The 12,121-nt window shown below is 42.1% G+C and overlaps 1 protein-coding gene across 3 annotated transcripts in view; it reads right to left on the bottom strand.

The window, feature by feature from the left end:
* Nucleotides 1-12,121, bottom strand: part of LOC135942347 (connectin-like) — a 131,123-nt gene that overhangs the window by 54,738 nt on the left and 64,264 nt on the right. The window contains exon 4 of one of the 3 annotated variants that reach the window (XM_065488416.1): nt 10,422-10,549. The exons of 1 other annotated variant lie outside the window; for it this stretch is intronic. The gene's annotated coding sequence lies outside the window, so the exon portion shown is untranslated. The remainder of the gene's footprint in view (nt 1-10,421; nt 10,550-12,121) is intronic. One more of the 3 variants, XM_065488417.1, reaches the window with a different exon arrangement.

Below are 12,121 nucleotides of genomic sequence, written 5' to 3'. Positions count from 1 at the left end.
TGACTGAAACATGAACCTGATAATTTTTTTTCTAGCCATCTGTGCGCGTATCCAATTTGCCAGATTGCACTATATGTTGATCCTGAACGTGACCAAATATTGGCTAACGAGATTTCGCCGCTGTCATTACGTAATTACGTTTATCTTGAGGCTTAAGTTTCCACGCGCGCAAAACTAATTTATCATTCAACGCGTTGACTGCGAGTGCCGGCTGGACCCCAAATTTGAGTACAGCGGTGGATACGATAATCGTGAGCGGGCGCTCTTCCAATTAGATTATTTGCAACAACAAGTGAGCTCGACAATCAATCTAATCGTCTGACACGCATTTCGGCGATGCTAGCCCGGCTTTTTTGCCAATATCGTTGCTCGCTATTATTATCGACATAAAGCGTACAACTGGGAATCCATATACATACAAAATTAATTAATGTGTGGCAACAGAAGCCACTAATCGAATTGGAATATGTGACTCCTGAAATCGAATTCAATTAATTTGGCTTAACTAATTCGCAGTTGCACTACAAATGAGGATCATTAAAAATTCCCGGGAGTAGCACTTTCGATTTTTAGGTGTAGAAATTCGTATTTCGAAACATATTATTGTATTCTTTTTGAGCAAACAAGTGGTCTGAATGACAAAGTGGCACATTTCAATACACTCGTTCTGAAGTAATCCCCAGCAGGCTTTCAATAGAGCGAGGCATTTTTCGCAAAATAGCTGCGATAAGCAGAACGGTCGTTTTTTCGTGCGTCCCCTTGCTGGAAAACAGATTTAACCGCGCAGCTCAGCGAGAGCTGTATTTGAAAAGGATTACTCAACGGCGGAGGAGGAGGCTGAAGCGTAGAGAGGTTCCCAGGCGCATCCTTTTTTTTCTTACTCTATCAGCCAGCAGAGCAAACTTTTTGCAGTCACATAGAGTCCGCCAGCGAGGGTATTAAAACGGCCGTGTGTGTGTGTGTTTCTGCTCTTTTACAGCTCCATCATTAAAATTGCCCGCTGTAAAAAAGTTAATTTCCTGCTTTTGACAAGTCGAAATGATTTCGCCGACTTCTCCCTTTGACTCGTGATTGCATGAATCAACCTGTCATTCCGTTTGAATGAGCGCTGCTCTTACTATTTACCCAGCAGTTGAACCACACAGGTTGAAAGGCAAGCTCCGTGCTCCGCGTGCACACCGATGAAACATATTAATACCTTATAATTTTGACATTCGACTCGGTCTGCCTAATAATTATAGTAAACATCGCGTCAGGTTTGCAATCGAAACGCTGGCCACGAAATGCTCTTGCAATACCTTATACGGTCTTTGTATGGCTCACGTTACAACACGTTTTTTTTTTCAGGATCATCGGCAAGAGTGTAAAATCAAAATTTTGGCTCAGGGTCCATGAAACTAATTTTGTTAAATGGTGCCTTTATATTTTAAAAAATGTATTTTGAGTGCTGTGAGTTGTAAAAACATCCCACATTCATTCATAAATATAGCTTATCCTACTCCAAAAATATGATCGCACGACACGTTTGTAGTAGCTTAAAATCGTTGAAATCATTAGCTCTTTGGTGCATGTTAAAAAGATAGATCTAAATTAACAACGGATTAAAAACCGCTAAACTGAATTCGGAATATTTATGGACCCGAATTAGCAGAGAGAAATAAAGCCATAAAAATGATGTGCAACAAATCTTTTGCGCTTTCCATTTTGCAGGAGCGATAAAAAAAACGTATCCGCCTGAAAAGAGCCACAAGTTAGCAAGCAGTAAACTCGGCTATTTATACATATGAGCGAGTACAGCCAGAGTCTACCGCGTGTGTTTGTTGTGAATATAGCGGCGATAAAAACACAGACTTTATGCTGCATCTTTTATTGCCTCGACAATTTTATTGTTATTATATTCCGCGCGTCCACAAAATAAATAATTACATTATAAAGTGAAGTTAGCACTCCATATCGCACGCGCGCTTGCTCCATTTTCGCAGCGTGTGCTAATCGCGGCTCGGCTCTAGCTCTTTCTGATCTGCTCACATAACTTTCCTCTTTTTTTCCTCTCTCGCTCTACTTATATTCCATTTAGAACGCAGAGAAACCAACAAAGCGCCGGGAATAAAGTTTTAGTGTGCATTTTTACAGGCGCAGATAGAACCGGACGAATGAACGATTGCATTTGCTGCGTCCGGGAAGAATACTAGCTTGGACTGCGCATAAAAGTGTTTTGTAGTCACAGGAAGTCGACTGGAGAAATTATTGTATGCTTAGAGCACTTTTCTGCTAAGACACTAAACGTTTTTACTGCTCCAACATTTTGGCCGGCGCCGGCACTTTCTTCCTTCTTTTTTATTGAGGGATTTTTGCGGCAGCTCGTTCCTAACTCCTCGCACACTGTGCTTGTCTTCATTTGTCATTTCCCAGCCGGCCATTAAATATTTTAGAGCGAATCTGCTTGTCGCTTCCGCAAAAAAGCCCCGTTGCTCGCTGGAATGGCAAATGATGCTTTCTATATACGAGCATAAGTAGCTACGACGACATCCACCGCATCAAATTTGCACGAGTCGTGTGCAAAGGGTGCACTTGTATATAATTCCGATGAAATAGAATGGTGTCAGCACGCTATATTCCAACAGAAAGATTTTCTTTTTAATTCCGGTCGGCATCGATTTTTTATGCAAATGGCGCGTAAATCTGTGACAGGTGTCACGACACTCGAGTGAGGAATTAATCCCGCTGCCGATTATTATGTTCATCTTGGAAATAAATTGTATGGAAACACCGTTCACATTATTCACAGGCCGGTGGACGCGATGAATCAACCTCCTAATGGCCCGTTTGTCTGGCTAATCTGCCTTTTATATCAGTTTGGAGACACATGCACAGCACAAAGTCGACCAAATACGGTCACAAGAATCCAAAGCACGCTGCTCCGGCGGGCCATCTCTGCCACTTTGTGCCGCTAAATAATTATATCAAACGGCCATGTATGACATAATTGCTTTAGGACCGACGCAGCATCAATGGTGGCCGACCACCAAGTCTCAGCTGTAATTTCGTCCGACCTTCTCCCGGGAAAAATATGCTTTTGATTAAAAAGCGGAATGCTAAATCGTAAGGTTGGGAGTTAATCGACGGAAATGGGCAATCATGTGCAGGTTTAGATCGAGCAAATTAATAAAAGGTTTATGGATGTAGCTATTTTAACGTTCGTTAATTTTGGACAAACTTGCTTTTACACAAAGAGAGGAATTTTACATTGAAAGAAATGTTTAATTTTTATTTACTTTTCTTTGAAGGATGCGCTCACATTTTTTAATTTTTAGCTGGGCTTACGATTTTATTTTTAAGTTGTTCCATAACAATGATATTGAAATATGAGATGCATCTGGAGTTGTATTAATCCCTTTGTAAATGTTTTTCAATACATACCATTTAAAATATAAAACCTGATGAATGGGTGCAACAAAGCACGCTCACAATGCATTAATCTCTTTATTTGGATATTTTGGCAGCTTTTCATAAACATATTTTCCACACTCTGGTAAAAATGATGTTTAGGGGCCGGCAACATGGCATTGTCGATTTATCACGTTCGCAATGATAATTCCAGCTGTGAAATTTATGCATAGCTGTTGCCTCCGCGTGCAAAAACTTGCATTTTTAATGTGCATCTGCCATTCAACAGATTTAATTAGATTTCATTTGCATCAAAAAGCGAGGTGGCGAGATAGGGGAGCTTTTGTGCTCGCTGACCACCGGCGTATCCATAAAGCGCCATTGTTTTCGCTGCTGCTCGCATTAATACGCGCCTTTTATTCACAGGTACGCCGTGCAGCGCTATATGAGTCGGAATTACATTCGGACTATATTACACGCAGTCCGAGTAAAAAAACATTGTTTGCTTTCTGCTAAAAAGAGGGCAAAGAAGCGCTTTTCCATGTTGATTAGATTGCTGGTATGCATAGCTGTGGGGGGCTGCTTCGTCAAAAGTATAATTATGCGAGAGAGAATAAAAGTTACTTTGTTAACTGGACCGGATATTGTGTTGCACTAAAAAAATGAATGCGTTGCTCTGTTGTAAAAACTAAATTTTATCGGAATGGCGCTGTATGAATTTTAGCACGATGAAAACTCTCATATTTTATCATACTGCTTTTGGTATTTTAACCCTGTCTGCTCGTTTCACGTATTTTTAAAAACTGTCTCGCTTTTATTGAAAAATTTATTCACCCATATTCCTTTTTTATTACGGCTGGCGTCATTAAAACTACGAACTCTCATCCACAATGGAACACATAATCTTGAGGTGCGGAGAGATACGCTCACGACTCGCTCTATCTCCCGAATCTTTTCAATTTGACGCACAAAAGTATATATTGTGATTTGACATGGCTGGATCAAAAGAAATATAAGACATCGCGCTCTCCAGCATATTCAAGTTGCTCGTGCAGCAGGAACAAGTTGTCTCCTCGCCAGCCTCGATACATTTTTATGTATGTCGATCTCCAATTTTTTCCTGTGCCAGCCGATTTACATTTGAATACATCGAGCCCGACGCAGCAGCTCGCTCATTTTCCATTACAAGCAGCAGCAGCAGGGCAAAAAGACGAGCTCGTCCATAAAAGGACCCAAGTGTAAGGTGGAGCAAGCGAGACACCTTCTATTCATTACAATGCTCTCTCGTCGTGAGTTGTCATCCGCGCTGCGGTGAAAATCACGTACGTTCACATACTTGGATCCACTTTGTGGTCTGCTGGGTCAACTTACACGCGCAGCTACCAATCCCAATATTATTACAACCTCTCTCGCTCTCTCTCTCTCTCTCTCTCTCTCTCTCTCTCTCTCTCTCTCTCTCTCTCTCTCTCTCTCTCTCTCTCTTCTCTCTCTTTCTCTGTGTATTGAGAGAGACCGCCACCGCCGCCGCGTATGCACAAGCGACGGTCTACTTCAGAAAATACTCCAGGTTTGCTTTGAAATGGGAATCGCCTAAGGCAACAAAGACTGATTCGTGAAATAAGCTACATGATATTAATTTGCGTCTCTGTTGAACAAGTTTCAAATACGATGAACTCAGAGGCGTATTTGGTTGCGTGAGTTTATTTTGAAATACTAGGGATTAATAATAATCTTTATTTTACCAAATTCATTGGATTTTTTATTTCCAATTCATCATTCGCGAAATCCATAAGTGTTCTATGCTGCCATCGTATTGCTTCGATTTTAATTTACTTCCGCTGTGATTTAAGATTTCAATCTGCTGCTGTACATTCATTCCTTAAAAATTGTTTCTTTTGATGTTCTTATAAAAACAAAATCGGTTCAGCCAATCACTGTAGAAACGTGAAAAACAATTACAAAACTTTCCCGACGATTTTACCGCAATTGGCTAGAATGATTTTTGTTTTCAACCCATCAAATTAAATCATTTTAGGAGTAGAATGCGTGACAGTAGGATTGAGTCTTAAATCTCAGCGAAAGTCCATTAAAATCGGAAGTAACCGCTATATAGCACCACCTATATAGAGATTAATTCCACCTCATCAATATTGTAGTGACTTGCCATAAGATAAGAAATGATTTTATTTGAAATTTGCGGTTTCAAACACTACGTGGTTTTTGCAAATGTGGTGTGGATTTTTTTTTAAAAGAGGAATAATATTGCAGGATAATCCTAGTTTCAACTAGTTCTTGTGAATTGAGATAAACCTAAAATTGTTCACTAAAACTTGGTTAGGCCTTCCAAATGGTGAATATTGTCTCCCCACAGAAGAAATTTAACATCCTTTTATTTTATATACCACACAAGGAATTTCACCATCACAACCTACCATGAAAAAATGGGCAGGCGCTGTACATTTACAAGAGAACTAGTCAGCTTTGAATTTAAAAACAATTAATCAACTAACTCAATCAATTACAAATACGAACAATGCAAATAATTGATAATGGTTGCCCTGAATTAATTTACTTTACACGCCGGAATTCGCACGGCATGTGTGGAAAAAACAGTTTTCACTGATGAAATTACCCCCATTAATTAATATTATGTGTCCCCCTAGCTTCCTATAATCAGCAAACTATCGATTCAGATTAGTGTAAAAGCTGATGATGAATTCATAATGAGCAAAACCAATTTTCAACACGGCAGGAGCGAAATTCATTATTCAGTCTGTTTCTCGGTGCGGCCAAAAAAATCACTTACCGCCAATATATCATGCATGCGAGCTCCATCTTGTACCAGGCGAAAATTTAATTTGCAAACGCTCTCCCGCACACTTTCCTATTATATATACGCGTGATGCACGAGTTGGTAGTTTTTTATCCTTCGGCAAGAGCATCGCAACAACGGGCGCATAAACTGGGTCTGCCGAGTGGTTTTTTGAGCTGCGGTTTCGCAATACAAGCCGCAGCAGCGGCAGTGATTAAAAAAGTTTCTCGCCTATCTCGAATTATAATATACATGTGCCGCGAAAGGGAATTTTTAAGGCACCATGCCGAGTTTTGAGTATGTGTACGCGCGAGAGAAGAACGAGTTGTGTGCACGTTGGAAGAAATTTAATTCGGCCCTCCTGCACCCAGCCACCACCAGGCTGCCTAATAAATTGGGAGAGCTCGTCGCCATTTAATATGCACACCGTGAGCTGGTGATTCATCAGTGGCTGATCGCTTCTGGTCCAGAACAACGACATGCGGCGCGCCTGCTTGGCAACTCTGCCAAAATTTTTCCACCAAAGGATTATATGACAATCAGCAGCACGTTTCCCACTCATAACCGTCTGTCTAGACCGGAAAATGCGTTCCATTCGTAATTTAGGCTCGCAAAAAGAGAGTTTGAATAAAATCCCTTTTTCAGTACTGAATTTAATTGTTATTGCTGCAAGCTTTTAATTTAACAGATTTTTTATCGTACCTTATATTTGAGGCAAAATGTTGGTCAGATAAAATTTTTTGCACATCAGGCATCATTTGTTCCTTATTATCATAGCTGTTGAGGTTTCGGAGTCCATGTAAAATCATTTTTAGTCAAGAGATACACTAGCAAAGAGAAGGAAGCGAAAATGGTGTTGATCCTATTTAATAAAAACGTATTTCGAGCCAGAATGTTGCTCTATCCCAACGAGAGTGTTCTTGAGGCCAAAAGCCGTTCAATTATAGGCGAAATGCGGCGAATTCAATTGTTCCACCCCGTGGATTTGGCGTCTGGCTGAATTGCGCACACACCTGACACTCACGGATCACCGAACAGCGCCAGTGGTCGGCGTTTTAGTGTCTGACGCCGGTTTGAGGAGGCGATTACCTCTGCACATGGATGAGAGCCCGCAGGGGGCGCCGCCGATGGCAAAAAGTGTACATACACGTGCGGCTCTCTGTTGCTCCTCTCGGCCACAAAGCCGGATCGGCGAAAGCAGCAAAACTCCTCCGAGAATTTCATTGATAGTTGCCTGCGCAGCGTCAGCGGTGTGATTGCCAGCCGGTCTGGCGAAATATCGCTTCAATTCCAGCCCAACACTCGTGCCACGCGCATACAAAACGAAAATCGCAAACAGCTCTCGATGGCGAAAGACCAGTCGGCCGGCCGTCTTTCGCAAACCTCGTCTCCACTGCCTTTCCCATTTTCCTCCCGCCGCGTTGGCGAGAAAGCATAATTGAAATGTATAGATAGATTGATCCGAGTTTTCAACAGACGTGCTTCCACGCCAGCGGCTTTTTCCATTTCTGCTTGATGTAAATTCATTTCTTGCTTTTATCACTGTGCCATGCTTTTCCGAGAGATTAATTTTCCGCGATGTTTTAGCTGCGTGTAAAATTATTCAAAAGTCGAGAAGTTCTTTGCCGGTTTTATTTGAACGGGAGTGCAAGTGGTGTAATGCTGCAGCATAATACCCTTGAGCGCGGTGCCTCCCTCGGAAGACATCATTGCAGTGCACTTTATGGAATGGCGCGCAGATAAGTAAAATTGATCTTTCGAAAAGAGAAAAAGTCTGCGGGTGCATTTCTTATGTGTGCACTTCCCTCGAGGAGAGGAGATGGGAAGCGTCGGGGCGCGGTTAGCGCTTCCACTCTATTTGCATTTCCAGCTCTGTCGGCTCGAGTCTCATTGCGACAAAATTGATTCCTTGTAGCAAACATTCCATTCCAAAGGAAAGAATTAAATTAGCATGGCAAACATGGATAATGTGATTGGCTCCTTTGAAAAGGATTGTGAATTGTTTTGGAAAATACGAAAATCCCATTTCGAGCCTGGATTGTGTAGCAGAATTGTCGTTACAACTGCTTTCCTTGCTCGCTCGCCACGAAGTTGATAAATTCTGTATTTTTATGAGCGCACAGCAGCACATAAAATAGATTGTGATTTAAGAGCCTACAAGACATTGCGTCATCACTGTAACTGGATTTCTCATAGAGGCGAAGAGAAAAATAACAAGTCCGCACTTCCAACAACACCCAGCTTTGGTGCGAGTCTGCGTGTCTTTCACCCCACATCTCGCTCAGCGCGTAAAAGCCACATACACATTTGTGTATAATATATTTATCTAGCGACTCGGCTCCCCCTAATAATACCAAAAACAATAATGTGAAATATTTATTCACCCCGGCTCATGTGCGGTGTGTACTCACAGATATATGTGCGAGCACACTTCTGAACGACCAGAAAACATTTCTGCGGCAAACTTCCCCTGCTACACGTGAAATCTTATTTAAAATTTTTCCACCTTTCCAATAAAGCCAGCAATTTATTGCATCGGAATGTGTCTGGTGCGCGGATTAAGGGAGTAACTTTATTCGGCTCTAGCAGCAGGGGTTGGAAATTTTCACACAAATGCAGCCGGCAAGCTATACATAGCGCGCGACTCGCTTTTTGTCCGCTTAATCTGCGCCTCCCGCTCGTGAATATAAATGGTCAGACGAAAAACTTTTTAATCACGCGGCAAAAAAGGGAGGAAAATAACACAATTGTTACCAAAGTTGGGTGATTTATCATTAAAAATGAACTGCTAGTGAGCTGCTGCTCCTGTCACTGCGCTGTGTGCTTTTTAAAAAGAGGATGGTGTGTGTGATAATAATTGCTGAACGCTCACTTTTTGTAGGCAAAAGTTTTTCATTAACTCCGTCGTATCTAGATTCATCTAGAGGAATGAGTTAAACGAGTTTCATCTTTTTGCCGAGGCCAAGGAAATGGTATTTAAAACTAATGTGAAACTGTTTGGCATTTTATTCTTGGGGCTACATATCTCCGTCCGATGCACACAGGACAACAGATTGAACAGTAAACAAGTAGCGGTCGGCAAGAGGCGAAATTTATGTGAAAATCGTCAGAAACATCTGCCGCTGTGCAAGATTTAGTGCGGCTTGCTATGCGTGCGTGCTGAGCAACCCTCTCTTTCACTTTCTCCCTCGGAATGCTCTCTCTTCTCCTTTGTTTTAATAGTCGTCTTCTTTGCTGAAACTTGTTCAGCCTCTCAGGATCGAACCCGCTCTCTGAGGGGCAATTAATTTGGTATCATAGATTTGTTATTAACTGCCGTTTAATTAATTTGCAGCCAGAGAGTTTTGATCGAGAGGATGCTTTGCGTCGGCCGCGCTCGGCGCCGATAAGGCAGCACGAGCCTTCCATATTAGAGCCAGTCGAGCGTGCACAAGTTTTTATCATTAATTAATGAGCGTCTTCAGCTCGGGCGGCTGGAGGATTCATCAAAAATCCCGGACGAGATTCACGTGCTGAGCCGAATAAGGGGCTCAAGAGGCTTCAAAGCTGTCACTTTTTCCGAGCAGCAGATAAATCTTGATGGAAGGGCAGAGCAGTTGGCTGAGAGTTTTTAAATTTCCAAACTTCATTGAGCCGTAAATATTTGATTAACGCCAGCTTTGTTTTTTTTTAACTCGCAATCAACTGAACGTTTCTCACATTTTGCAGTGATTTCTGCGGGACGGCCAAGTTGGCAGTTTCGCAATTCGCAACACACTCTCGCAGACTCGGCGGAGATGTTTGTTTTGAAGTTGCTCTTTTTCTCACGCAATTCCAGCGTCTCTTGACGTCTCAACCCTTCAATTTGTTTCCTTTCGCAAACAGGGCGGGTGCGTTTTTGTATTCAAAAAGCTTGTGTAGTCTGAGAGCTGCACAAGGCAGAATTCAGCCGAGGCGCACCATTCGTGCCGTTTGCGAAAACATAGTGTGCGAGCTGCGGTGCGTGTGGCCAAGAAAATTGTTTTTCCTCGCGCCTGCTTTATTCATAATTAAGTGAGCCAAGGGAGAAAGCACTCAGCCACCAGTTTTCAGCAAAAGAGAAATAGCACCCGGCAGCAATTTTTGCAGAGTTCGAACCACCTTTTTCTCATTCTCCTCTTATTTGGCGTCTGCAAAGGAAATAGGACTAGAGAGAGAAGTAGACTGAGAAAAACTCAGCACGTTTCGCTTGTAAAACACTCACGTAATTTACACCTTGGAAATAATTTGCCGTTTTCAGTCGTCGGGTCGCTGCTGCTTTGGCCGCTCGACGGTAGTAAAACACACACACAAGTAGCTCCCTTTCGCTGCCAAGCGTGTGTACCAAGCAGGCTGGGAAAAAGAAAGATTTTCCTCACATACACACACCGACAAGAGAAGAGAACAAATAAATACCGGGCGTCTGCTAAAAATAAACAGCGCGAACGGAATAATAACAAAATAACACTTTCAGCAGAGTGCACGGCAAGAGAGCGAGGCGAATAATACCTGCTTCAAGTGGCACCACGCGACTCTCGAGCGAGCAAAAACTTCGAGCATAGTTTCAGAAATTAGTATTGTTTGCTCCGAGAGCGCAAAACTTGTAATTTGCATTATGCGCCGCGTGAGAAGATTGCTTTGTGTAGCGTGCAAAATATGAAATGTTTTGGATAACTTCTCTGCATGGCATACAGTTTCTGTCTTTGAACAGCTTCCACCATAGTTGCACCAGCGGATTGCTATTTAAATCGAAAGCAGTCCAGAGTGCAATGGTACGATTGGTTGAACGATGGTTAAACTTTGAAAGGAACTTTTCATTACACAGAATAATTGCAGCTGCATAGTGTACGTGGAGAAATGTTGGATTAGATCCTTTTAGGCGTGTTTGGTTTAACCCCATACAATTTAAAGTTTTAATTAGTACGAATTCAGAATTGAGATTTATGTAAAAATGAAGTTAACTGGTGGATGTTTTAATAGCCAGGTTTGGGATCAGCCGATATTACAACACAAAACTGCTTGAACTTATTCTGGGATTCACCTCCTTGCGCAATTTTTATATTTCACTTCCTGACTTTAAAAGCAATTTGAAATTTTTCAAAACAGTCCTGGAAATTTCTCTCCAGTTGTTTTAACATCTTTTTCAAACATATATATATATATATATGTTCTTACAAATATTAATTTTCACAGCAAAGCGTTGACCTTTCGTTGCTTTTGGATGGTGAAACCACCAAACCAGTTTTTCTTTTTTAATTGCTTATCAATTAAGCATTTGATCCGAATGGAAACCACAGTAACTCCCACAGCGAAGTGTTTATGAAAGGCATAGCTACTAAAATATACCAAATATACGACCATAGATAGGAGAAAAAAGCAATTTCGGGCAAAACTTCACACAAGCGTCCGCGAAATGCCTGTTGTGTGTGCCAGTCAGAGAAAATTTATGTGCCCCTGCGCGTTGTTTCGCAGCAACGCCAAAACATTCCCGGCTGGCCAGGCAGCGAGAACGGACAAATATAGAGCAGGAGCAGTCCTGTGGCGTTCATCATATTCATCATTTTTATTTTGCATGCAGACTATGGCTGGCAGCAACACGAAATCCAATTGCCTTTCATCACCGAGTGTCCACGAGCACTCGCACACGGTAATAAAGTTGGCGAAAACCGCCGACGGCTGTTTCAGCTGCGAGTTTTTCTACCCTCGGTACGGAGGAACATGTTTGTGTCGTGTTTTTCATTTAGCCGGCCAGCGTGCCCGAGGCCGCAGCAACGAGCGAGCGAGAGAGGTCATCCATATTCGCGGATGGAAAAGTGCTGCAGATCAAATGTCATCCATTTGCAGGCCGAGTGGGATGAGAAAAATCCCTCTCATCGTCCTTTTCGAATGCAGAGAGATTTTCTTTTATTCATCGCAAGAGGAAGC

This window comes from Cloeon dipterum, chromosome 4 (genome assembly GCF_949628265.1).
Source record: "Cloeon dipterum chromosome 4, ieCloDipt1.1, whole genome shotgun sequence".
NCBI lineage: Eukaryota > Metazoa > Arthropoda > Insecta > Ephemeroptera > Baetidae > Cloeon > Cloeon dipterum.
The sequence above is the reverse complement of the archived record's forward strand: the minus strand, read 5'-3'. Positions and strand labels throughout refer to the sequence as shown.